This window comes from Catharus ustulatus, chromosome 9 (genome assembly GCF_009819885.2).
Source record: "Catharus ustulatus isolate bCatUst1 chromosome 9, bCatUst1.pri.v2, whole genome shotgun sequence".
Taxonomy (NCBI): Eukaryota; Metazoa; Chordata; class Aves; order Passeriformes; family Turdidae; genus Catharus; species Catharus ustulatus.
In genome coordinates this window covers 26,875,128-26,887,739 of record NC_046229.1, presented here as the reverse complement: position 1 = coordinate 26,887,739, position 12,612 = coordinate 26,875,128, and the positions used below count along the sequence as shown (strand labels likewise).

General features: G+C 43.2%; 1 long non-coding RNA gene across 1 annotated transcript; it reads right to left on the bottom strand.

Moving 5' to 3' along the window:
- Positions 1 to 4,978: 4,978 nt before the first annotated feature.
- On the bottom strand, positions 4,979 to 11,721 carry LOC117000473. Its single transcript, XR_004418786.1, has 3 exons — positions 11,548 to 11,721; positions 11,166 to 11,272; positions 4,979 to 5,207 (listed from the first exon to the last, which is right to left on the bottom strand). It is a non-coding gene; the product is annotated as an uncharacterized LOC117000473 (long non-coding RNA).
- Positions 11,722 to 12,612: the final 891 nt, after the last annotated feature.

Sequence of the window (12,612 nt, the reverse complement as noted above, 5' to 3'; positions counted from 1 at the left end):
GATAGATAGATAGATAGATAGATAGATAGATAGATAGATAAATAGATATAATTTTTTTTTCTTTCTTAAGGAGTTCTAATTTGTAAGTATTTCCTTCCCTGTAATCACAGATGATATTGCAAAGAAAGTGGGGCTGGACTTGGCAGAGCATCATCCCTAGTAGTTCCAGCTGGGCACTGACTGCTTCCAGAGCTGTGTTTCCCTTGCCTTCCTCTTTGTTTATTTGCCAATCCAGCAGCTCCAATCTCAATCCAGTTTCCTCTAAACCACATCTTTTTTGATGTCTGCTCATAGTTTTTCTGTTATTTTGGCAACATAATTATTTTCTGCTTATATTGATACATTCTCCTAGAGAATACACAAAATGCTTTTAATAACATGTACAAGCACTTAGTGAATGCAGGAACTACAGGACTCAGGGGAGGGATCCTCTTTTGTTGGTATCATTTTTAGGTAAGGTTGTTTTCTATAATGCAGCTACAGCAACAAAAATGTAATGACCATGGAGAGCCAGACTGGAGAGGGCAAAAACATCTGTTTTCTTATTTGCCTCACCCATCTATAAACAATGCAAGGCTTCTCCCTGTTCCCCATCCTCAGGAATTTTAATTTTCCTCAGTGAAGAATCCCCAAAGACCCCCTAAAATATCTATGTGCAGTTAGGTCAGTTCCAGCAATATGTTAGGACTTACTGTAAATGAGAAAGGGGCCCTTGGAGGATCAGAGATATTGAAGTGTTGCCTTTCAGGCTTATTGTAGCTAAATAAAATTCAATAGTTTTCTCTGACTGACTGCTCTTAATCCAGCAGAATGAAAAAGCATCTTATTAGAAAGTATTAGTCCTCTATTGAGCACATGATGCACTGGTTGGGGGATTCCAGCTGAGTAAAAACTGCTGAACAAACCCTTTACTTAGTTCCCACCTGGTACAGCAACTCTGGATTGCCAAAACTAGCAGAGACATCCCAACATCCATTCCCAGCCCAGAAACCACCAAAGCAGATTTTGTCATGGGTTCCTGGTGACTTGGGGCTGGAAATGCTGTTCCCTTGGCTCTTCTAGCCTCCCAGAGAGGGCAAAAAGAGGAGGCCATTGGGCAGGGTCCTGCAGTGGTGCACCCAAAGGTCCAGTGAGTGGCAGGGACACCAAAAACCACAGCAAACAGGTCATCTTTCTTATTATGGAGTCATCAAGGTTGGGAAAGGCTTCTTGGATGGAGCCTGCATAGTCCTGTCCCTAAACTCTCCCCTCTCCTTGGGTGGAAGCTGCACAGTCCCACCCCATCACCTCGGGTTTCACCAGGACAAGAGGACAATAAAGATGTTGTCTTCAAAGAACGTGACAATTATTTCAGCCTATTATTTTAAGTCTTGATGTGGCAGCTCTTGGAAAGTGTTTTCCACAATAAATGGGTGGGCACAAAGCCAAGCAGTGACTGAACCTTGCCAGCATTTGGAAATGGAAGGAAGCACTGGGCTGGTGTGGCCCTGGTTAAACCTCAAAGAACACACAGCAAAAATCCCCAAATAAGGTAGGAAATTATGGTCTCAATGTGAAAAGCTGAGTGTTGGATGGCTGCAATTATTTTGGATATCAGGAATCTAAATCTGCTCTGACAAACAGCCTTGACATTCTGACCACACTCACAAGGGGCAGCCCAAAACTGCAGTAACCAGAGACAGCTGAATGTAACAATTCTTTCTGAACTGAATTGCAGCACAACTTGCAAACCTCCGTGAAGAAATGGCACGTTGGGTTAAATTTGAAATGTTCAGCTTGCCTTGCACGTGGCTGCCCCACAGTTTCAGGCATATGCACAAATAAAACAAAGATGATGCACTTTATTCAGTGTATTTCTGAAGCAGGGAAGACTTGTCATAGCAAATTCTCTTACCTCATGATTATGTCTGTTTGCACAAACTCAGAGTAGGCTAACCTAGTAGGTGGGTAACCTCCCTACATCTACAGCTGGGACAGCTCTTGGTTTGAGCCTGGGCTGATTCTGCAAAGCGCTGCTGATTCTCTGCTAAATCACTGAATTTTTTCAAAGACCAAGCAATGGTCTTTCAAAAGCACTCATGAAAAAGAAAAAGGGAAAAGGGAAAAGGAAAAAGGAAAAGGAAAAGGAAAAAGGAAAAAGGAAAAGGAAAAGGAAAAAGGAAAAAGGAAAAAAGAGATTTTAAAAAAGGAAAGGCAAAAGCCTGGGAATTCTCTTAGCAATAATAAGAGAAACAGAAGGAAAGTGGTTGTATGTGATTAAATGGATGCCACTGTTCTGCCATTTGGAGGAAAATTGTTCCTAGACCCCGAATCCTGCTGCTGCATTGGATAACTCTCTGCTCTAGGAAGCAATGGAGGTGCACTCACTCTCAGAATTTCTTCTGGACAGCTCCAGAAGGAGCATAACACAATTTGCAAACTCCTTACCTGACACTTCATCACATCCTGGCAGAAAGGCACAGTTTTCCCTAACATGATTTAAAAAGGGTGACCAGAAATGAAAGAACACACACAGGCACATGCACATCTCTCAAAGTGACAAATCTGTATTAACCCCCTGCTTTAACAGCCATTGATCAGTAGGTAATTCCTTCCTTGGAAGGGCTCAGTAGGCTGGACAAGGTGTCCTTAGGTTGGCACATTCTGTCATGCTTCAGATTCAACTGCAGAGAGACATAAAGATACCTCTTGTGAAAGTGATGTTTGTGTGGTGCCTGCCTCAGCTCAGGGGATGTCCTTGAAAAATTGATTTATCTGTGCAAAGAAACCTCAGTGGCTCACAAGTGTGTGGGGCTGAGATAAGGCATCAGCACTGGATGGGGCTGACCTGGACATTATCCACTGAACACCAACACAGCCCCAGTTCTGCCCTCCTGCACAATTCCCACCCTAAAGGCAGCTTGTAAAGGCCTGGTACAATTTTAATATATCAACATATTCCTCTGTGGACTGAACAGACAGAGATCCCTGGCTGGACTTTACCAATGCACTGGGTTCTGGGCAGTTTATGGTAATGAGCCACCAAGGTTTGCATTTGATTTATCATTTGTGTGGCACCAGAATTTTAAGATTGCTGAAAGCCGTATTTCCAAGAACTCAGCAGCTTCCCCGAGCAGTGCAACCCTCCTGTAAAAACCTCCCAGGCTGCAGTAGCTCCTATCAAGACCAAAAAGGCTGAAATAACTTAAATCACTTGAGAAGCTGGTTTAAATGTTGAAACACAGACAGCACAAACTTAATGAAGCTGCACAACTTCTTTGTGGCTGCATTTTTGGGAGCTGAGGTCACACAGCGCCTCTTACTCACAAAGCTCTCTCACTGTCACTGACTTTCCCAAGACTTGCAGAAATTCATCATTTTGTGGTCTGTGCCCTACTGTTTGTTTGGTTGCACTTTCCCCACTTTGAGTCTGAACTGGGCTCTTCCACCCAGCACTGTGCTGGGATCTCTTTGCTCCTGGGTTTCAGAGTGAGATCACAGTTTTGGGTAAAAACCCCTCACACTTGTGCTGTAAAGAACATTCCTTCCCAAATGTCCTTCCTGTGGGCATCCCCAGAAGTGTCCAGAGTCTTTCCCCTTTCAAAACCAACCTTCCCTACCAGTGCCAGCACCTTACAAGCAAATCAACGCACGACACGTGTTGAACTGGGTAGTGCTGGTTCTTTCCAGTCAAGCACAGAAGTGGTTGGGTGATTTCAAATTACTTAACAGCACTCTCAGACTCTCATTTCTCCTTTTTCAAGATGAGCAAACACAGATTTACAATAACTTGTCACAACATCTCAGTCTAATGAGAAGAGAGCGGGATCAGCTGAATATAAACAGAGTTATGACCCAGCTCCCCTGAGCGTGGCTTGTGATAGAATTCTATACCAGTTGTGTCAAAGACAAAAATATTGAACATGAAAATGTGTATCTTACTTCTTGGAATGGCACTTTCCTTTAAATGTTGTAAACTTTGCAATATACTGAAACTGAATTTAACTCTTGGAAAGCCCGTCTTGCAGCAGAAGCAGAAAAGTAGCTGCAAAATGACTCAAAACTATATTTAAAAATAATTTCAATTGTAATTAAACAAAGGAGTATCCAGGCAAGAGGAAACATCTGCCATGTAGAGAAAATGTTGCACCCTTAAGTACCTTCATTGGAAATTTAGTTTTCCTTCATGGCACGAGAGCAACTGGAGCTATAAAAGCATAATTTAACATGCCAGTAAAAATAAATTGTAATGCATTTATTCCATATCATATTTATTATGAATGGTGCTGCTCAGCAGGGTAGTTAAAAATTAACATACTATAAGTCACAGAGGGGAAGTTTAGGAGACAAGAGGTGAATGTGTCCTCTGCCAGTAGATCTAAATTTTAACAGAAACCAGGCAGGCTGCTGAGATCTGACTTTATTCCACCAGAAACAAAAAAAAAAAAAGGGGGGGGAAGTGTCAAAGAACTCCAGGTCCTAGGACTGAAGGCTACACAAACTGTGGTTTTCAATGCACAGTAATAGTAATGAACCAGTCTGTCCTATGAACAAACCCAGCCAGAGCAGCTCCTGACACAACCCTTGTCCACCAGTAGGACTGAGGGTGTTTTACACCATCCCAGAGCCCCCCGGGTCAGTGGTGCCTGGATTTCATCTTGGAAGCCCTGTGGAGATGGAGAGAAATGCAAAATCATGGATGGTGACTGCTTGGGCTGCTAACGACAGGGGTAGTGGGAGGATGAAGAGGAAGCACAAATGAGAAATGAGAAAAGAAATTCACCCTGTTCCCTCATCTCTGTGTCCTGGTGTGCAGCTTCTCTGGCTGCCTCAGGCATCAGCTTCTGTTGGAAGGAATTGGGTAAAACTCCTTCAGTCAGAAAAGGAGCAGGGGAGGTTGGTTGGTTTAGGTTTTGTTGGGTTTTTTTGTTTGTTTGGGTTTGTAGGGTTTTTGTTGTTTTGGGGGGGGGGGGTTTGTTTTAGCTTTTTGAGGTTTTTTTTGGTTTTTTGTTTGGTTTGGTTTGGTTTGAGGTTTTTTGTAGCTGTTGTTTCACCATCTGGAAACTGTAAAGCGCCTCCTGGAATGCTGAATTCCCCAGATCCAGCAGAAGAAAGGACAACTGGGCAGGAGCTCCAGGCTGTTGTGGGGAGGCAGAGTTGCTGGCCAAGGGCTGACTGAGGAGCCTGGCTCTCTCCCTGCAGCCATCCCTCTGTGTGCCAGGGAAATCCTGAAAAATAATGACATTCAGACCAACATGATGCCAACATGAAATTCTGTCCCAGAATTACATTCAATATTAAAATCAGTAGTGTAGTATTTATAGCCCTAGAGTAAAGGAAAAAATAAAATAATTAATAGCATTATAATGATGATTATGATAGTGATGATATTACAATAATAACAATAACAAAATTATATTTCCAACTCATTTTTACCACTCAATTCTGCTAATTTCACTCCAACTGCAAACTTATGCCAGCTGGATGTTTGTTCACAGCAGAGCACCAAAGGAGGTAGGGTAGGATTTTATGAAAAAGATTTTGATTTCCCATGAGAAGAACAAAGTTATCTTAAATCACCTTCTACCACTGTCTCTTCAGGAGGGTGCTGGAGAAAGTATCAATCATTTAAAAGCTGGATTGCTCAGAGCATTTGGTTTCTTATCATTTCTTCTGACTTCTGGGAAGAAAAAAACCCTTAAATTACCTTCTGTTTTTTGTTTAGTTCCAGGCATATCTTTTTGTGCTTTTTTCCCCCATCTCTGCTTTTATTCATGAGTTGTTACAAAAGTAGGAAAACAAGTAGAAAACAAAGAGAAGCAAAACAGGAGATAGCTCAGAGAGCTTGACAGTGAGCTCTGCCCCAAGGCCACCAGTTCAAACCCATCAGAAGTCAGCAGCAGCTCAAGTATCTGAGATTTAATGGTTGTTTGACGACCTCAGTAAAGTGTGGAGCCTATTGGTTTCTCACACTGTCACAGCAAGGAAGTCTATGCAGAGAATTTGGAAAGAGCTCTTGCTGTGTAGGTGATGCTTCGGGTCAGTGATGAGGAATGTGTTATGGAGAACAGGTTAGAAACGTTGGTATTCCTTGGAAAATACACAAAAAACACTGCTCAGAAACCTGGAGCAGAGCTAGGCTCACCCCAGATAGAAGGAATATGTAGAGAGGGCTGTCAAAAATTAATATGTATTTTTAAAAAGCAAACTAAAACACACAAGTCAGACTCCTAAATTGGTTTTTAATTACACTAAAGTTGCTGTATTCCACTAGGGCTTAAACACCACTAAAAATATGGCATTAGTAGGAAAGAATCAAAGTGCCAATGGAAACTGGAATAAAGGTCTTAAATCCCTGCTGTTAACTGCTCTTACAATACAAGTCATGACAGAACTGGCTAAGAAAGGAAAATAGAAGGAATTTTAAAAACCAAGAAAGCCCAGTCCTTTCCTTTACTGAGGCTGCCATCTCCGTTCTAGTGCAAGGTGTCTCGTGGCAGGGGATGGAATGAGTGAGCTTTAAGATCCCTCCCAACCCAAACCAGTCTGGGATTCTGTGAGGGATTTTTAAATTTTTTTTTTACTGAAGCAGCCTCTATGCTACAGTATAATCTTATTGATAAAGAGCTTTATCCTGCTTTAAAAAATCCCATACGGGAATATCAGTTCCTGCCACGGGCATGGATATGGTTTCCATGGGATTAAAGCCTGGTTTCCTTCCATGTGCTCAGCAAGAAGAGCTTTCCTCTGCACAGGCATGTATGAGGATTAAACAGATCCTCACCTGGACTGTGCTTAGTCTGTCCTGGAAGTTTTCTGGTGGAAATTGCTAGAGCTCAGCTGAGCTTCCCAAATGAGCTACTCCATCTCCAACCAAATGAGCTGCTTGACAGAGGAATTACTCTGCGAGCTCCTTGTCTGGGTGATCTGGAGTGCAGATTAGTCTGTCATAAAGGTGCTCTCTGGCCTGGAGATGGATGACAATACTCAGGGCACAATTAAGCTGCTTTATTGCTGTGTTACCCATGAGTTGATTACCAGGGCAACATTTGTTGGTGGTGTTGTTACAAAGAGAGGACTTTTATTAGAGCTCTTGATTTAAATAATCTGCCCACTTGTGGTCGTGAAGGAAAAGCTGTGTCCCCTCATTAAATCAGAGTCTGAAATGCCTTTTGCTGTCAGGCTCTGTTATGGTGTAGGGATAAAAGTGGATCTGATTATTAATTAACCACTGATGAACCCAAGGAGACTGACAGCTAATGGCTGCTCCTAGGGCAGCACTACTCCAACACACCAGTTACAAATCAATCCTACAGCACCACACTCACAAGTCCTGTGGCAGCAGTGATGTCCCAGTGCCTCCACGGCTCCAGGGTGAGGTGTAGACACAGGGATCTTTTCTCCTGGCTGTGACAATTTGTGTGGCTCCCTCACACTGGGGCCCTTTTCATGCTTTACTCACAGAGGGAGGTTTTTAGGATATAGGTCCTTTGAATTCCAAAGGGCTCATCTTTTGGATCTTGATGCACTGTGCATGGAAATACGTCCCTGGAGAAGAAAATTATCACTCCTGGTACAAAAAACAGACCTCAGGCTCATTTCCTTGCCTCTCCCATCCATTTCATAACACCCACATGGTGATTCAGGCTCCAGCTTTGTCAGCCAGCCTCAAAGTTGTATAGCTTTATGCCATGCTCTTCTTTTGGGAGACTTTGCTCTTCACCCAGCTGTGAAGGGGTCCTGGGAAAGGCTGAAGGTGCTCGCCTCTGGCAGAACACACAGGTCAGGGAGGGAAATGGGCAGTGAGCTTCTCTGGGCACCTGTGCCAGGGCCTCCCCATGCTCACAGACAAGGATTTCCATCTAAACCTCTGACAGTTTGAAGCCATTCTCCCTTGCCTTGACACTCCAGGCCCTTGTCCACAGAATCCCAATCATTGAGGCTGGAAATAGCTTCCCAGACCATCAAGCCCAAGCTGTGCCCCATCCCCTTCGTGTCACCAGCCCAGAGCTCTGAGTGCCACATCCAGCCCTTCCTGGGACACCTCCAGGGGTGGGGACTCCAACACCTCCCTGGGCAGCCCCTTCAAGGTCTGACCCCCCTTTCCAGGAAGAAATTCCTCCTGGTGTCCAGCCTGAGCCTCCCCTGGCACAGCCTGAGGCCATTCCCTCTCCTCCTGTCCCTGTTCCCTGAGTGCAGATCCCAAGCCCCCCCTGGCTGTCCCCTCCTGTCAGGGAGTTGTGCAGAGCCAGGAGCTCCCCCTGAGCCTCCTTTTCTCCGGGCTAAACAACCCCAAATTCCCTCTCCAGTCCTCCTGCAGGCCTGAGAACCTTTCTCAGGAACCTTGCTACATGGATGGAAAACAGCTGCAGATAAACAAGCTGGCATTCCTTTTTTTCGAGAATAATTGGCTTTATCTTTTGCCTACCAGCTATAAGCCCTACTTTTAGCTTGTTCTTTTTCTTATTCACTTTTTGATGTAACAGTTCAACGAGGGTTTAAATTCCTTTTCCCATGCAGCCCTTTCATCATGCTTCTAATTACCTCGCCTAATTGCTCTGAACTGGTATGAGCCCGTAATTCTTTAAAATTATTTTCTTTAATTACAATTCTTTACCAAAGAAAATGTCACTGAAATACATCTTACTGAAACAAAACAAAACAAAACAAAAACAAAAGCAAACAAACAAAAAAAAAAATCACACACAAAAAAACCCCAAACCACTGAAATAGATTTTCCAGCATTTTGGATAGTTTGACACAACTTATCTTCACTCTGAGTTTGTCCAAAGTTATGCAGAAGCACATGCAAAAAAGGGCAACAATGTACAAAATATTAAAATGAGAAGAAGGATGGAGTGCATGTGGAATATTCTCTAAACTTTGGTGTCAATATTTTTCCTCTTTGAAGTGCAAATGCCATCCTCTGTGAGGGAACAATGTCTTCATTGTGCTAATGCAAGTCATTGAATAGGTTTGAGAATCAATGGATGCTAATTGGGTGTGAACAAAGCACTTGACATTTCCAAAACAGGACCTGTGGATGAAAATCAGTAACTGCTTCTTTTGTATCAGCAGAAGACAAGTTATTTATGGTTTTTTTGGTTTTTTTAATCTATGAAATGTTTTCATAATTCTGCAACCACACTTCAGCAATGAGAGATGCTCACATGGGGGTAAAAGAGTTGTGATCATAATTTAGGATGGCATTAGAGGAACTCCTCTGTAAGATACAGGTCACTAACAAAAATTTAAAAAAAGGATCTTCAAAAACTCAACTTCAAATTGAATCACATCCAATACAGAGCTGAAAAGAGGTCCCTTGTTCAACATTTCCATAGCCTTGTGTTCTGGAAATTTGATAATGCCAAAGTGGTTTATATTTACATTTTAAAATGGAACCAAAGAGATTTTCTGTTGAAGTTTGTGAACAAACTGAAGTGTTGTCTTTTTCCTTAACCCAACACATCACCTGAGATTACTCCAATACAAATCCCCAGAAGGGAAAAATCATTTGTTTAATGATAGTGAAACTGTGAGGACTGAAGCATCTTTATGTACATGTATTGGCTCATTTATTGCCTTGCAAGGCTTAGCCTTAGCTTTTCCATTAGCCTCCAGCACAACAGATGACATAATTTCTATTTTCCAGGATATTTTGCCTGTCACTGATCTGCAACACAGTTGCTCTATGAGAGATGAATGTCACCCCTCATCAAAATGCTTTGCAATTTAATTAATTTCTCAGCAGTGTAATAATTAGGCAACAAGAGTAGCCTGCAACTTCCATAAATGAGATGAGAAATGGATAAAAACTGTCCTAACTCAGCAACACAAGGCCATGCATGAGGATGGTGCCAGTTTCTTCTAAGGAACACCCATTGTCTACCAGAAGAGGCAGCTCAGCAAATGGCCCAGTGCTTGCTAAATTGGACATTGGGTTTTGTCCCATCTAATGACCATATTCCATCCTGTGGATTGGAGAATCCACTGCTAAATGATTAATTAATATGAATCCACAGGGATAAAACAGCACAGCTCAAGGCAGTCACCCCTTCAGAGAAAAAATAAAATAATTAAAGAAAAATGAAAAGCATCATTCCTGTTTTTTGGGACCAGCTTCATCTAAGTTTTTTTCGAGGGCTGAATTTGAGTGCCCCAGTGATTTTCCTTCCTGGAGACTCTTAGCACAAAACAAATGTGTTTGTTTGTCTCTTTTGTCTGAGGTTGCAGTGAGCATTTTGCTGCTTCTTGTATTCCAGACTGACCCCAGAGCTAAGAGAGAACAATTTTAAGAGTTGTTTTCATTGCAGAATGTGAATAAACATGAAGTGCTTGGACAATTGGTTCTTGAGTTCTAAGGGAAATGAAAAAGCTTGTGCTCAAGTGAGAGGGTCCTCTCATCACACTCAGAGTGTGTCCTGCTAAAACCATAAACCCAGGAGGGGCTGCTGTGGAATCCCTGTTCCATGATCAGCACAGCCCAGGTTGGAAGCACCACAGACAGAGCTCACAGGACCTGGGAAGCAAAGCCAGTCAGACAGAAAGGCACAGCCACCACAGCTGGGAGGGGAAACAGCAGTCATTAGGAAATCACTGTGGTGTGACACGAGTTCCTAATTGCTCCTTCTGGTTTTGTGAGATTCCCCGGAGTGCTGCAAGTCTCAAGACTGCAAAAACAACAAAAAAAAAGCTGAACCCAAAGAAGCTGGTAACTGCTGCACTGACAGTGTGTGTTCAGGTTGCTGCACAGGTCCTGGCAGCCTATAGTCAGCTGATAAGAACCTGTGCCTTCAAAATAAGCCTGTGAGGATACCTAAAAATGGCACACAAACCATAACTCTGGTGTCCAGGAACTAGCAGAAAAGTCATAGAATCATGGAATGGTTTTAGCTGAAGACCTCAAAGCTCCTCTCACCCTGCCCTGGGCAGGGACACCTCCCACTATCCCAGCTTGCTCCAAGCTCCATCCAGCCTCACCTTAGATATTTCCAGGGATCCAGGGGCAGCCACAGCTTCCCTGAGCACCCTGTGCCAGGGGCTCCCCTCCCTCACAGGGTAGAATTTCCTCCTAAAAATCTAAATCTGCCCTCCTAACAAGCATTAATCAGAACAAGCAGAATTAACAGAACTATGGCTCGTGACCCGAGGCCTTTTAATGAGCTAAAACCACCTCAGTGGCTCACCTTGTTTGGGTAAGTGATGAACTGTGGCTGCTGCAGGTGGCTATAACAGGACCAGGGCAGCCAGGGAATCCAGGTGTAAATATAGAGAGTTGGGAACCATGGAGTTGCTGAAAAACAAAGAACCTGTAATGTAAAAATAACAAACTTAGAAACCCCATGGTACAAGGAGCAGCTTCCAAAGTCTCAAAACACAGAAAGCACAGAGGTACATAGATGGGGTGGAGGGCTCAGGATCCAGTCAATAACAAGGATAAGGAACAAAACCATGTATGTAGCTGGCAGCCACTCAACCATACATCAAAACCAAAACCAGCACCTTATTTGTAACAAACTGGTTAACATATTAGTTCCCATGAGACAACTCTTCTTTCTGTTCTCTCACCATGATGTGAAGGATGTCCTTCCTCCTAGCTAGGTATCCCCCACGGTTTGAGGATGAAGCTCTCTCCATCTGCAGGTGAAGCCAGCTCCCTGTCCATCCCAATTTCCACAATGAACTTCCCTAAAAAAAAGATAAAATAAAATATTAAAACCAGAAAAAGTTATCCCTGTGCCCTAAAACTTCCAACCTCAGCAAAACCTGGGTCACCATGAGGGCAAAGCCCTGTGGAGGAATCAGAGTTCTCTATTCTCTTAGTATCCTTTGAGAATAGCAACAAATAATGGCTAAAATTAGCCCTAGTAATTTATTTGGATTTTCAAATGCCTTTTGTCAAGTTCCCTGGGGAACACTCAACTCAGCAGCCTTTCAAGAAGAGGTAAAATAGCAGAAAGGAATGATTTACTTTAATCACCCGAAAAAACAGAACTCTTGGGAGCTGTAGAATTTCCATACTCAGACAGAAATGTACAGACTTAATTGTTTTTTATGAGGGGAGGAGCAGCAAGGTAGCAAAGTTTGCCAATTATTTGGGTAAGTTCAGATGAAAGGAGACACATTAAAGCAATTCAAAGGGATCCAGCAAGCCTGGGTGAGCGGGAGGGGCACTGGCTCTGGGCAGGTGCTGCTGATGGAATGAAGACTTGGAGCTATTCAGACACATCCCTGTAAACACGAAAAGGAACCATTATTCAGAGGAAGGAAGATTGGGGGAATTTATTAATTTTTATTTTTCAGCTCGCTTGCTTGCTCATTGAACTGAGGTGTTGTGCTACACACTATACATAAATTGTCAGCACTTTTAAAAGCTAATTTCAGCCATTGCCTGCCTTTAAATATATTATAAACTTTCCACTCAATGACCAGCTTGTCACATCTTGGATTTCCTTGGATCGTTCTCTCACTGCCTGGATCCTCTCCAGGTGGGTGACCAGCACAGCACAGCACATTCCTGCAGGGAGGAGGCAGGGATTTATCTGCAAGAGCCCTCAGGAGAGCAGGCTGAACTCCCAGCAGCTCCCAGTGGGAGGGCAGCACCAAAAATCCCGGTCCTATTCACCCCTGGGT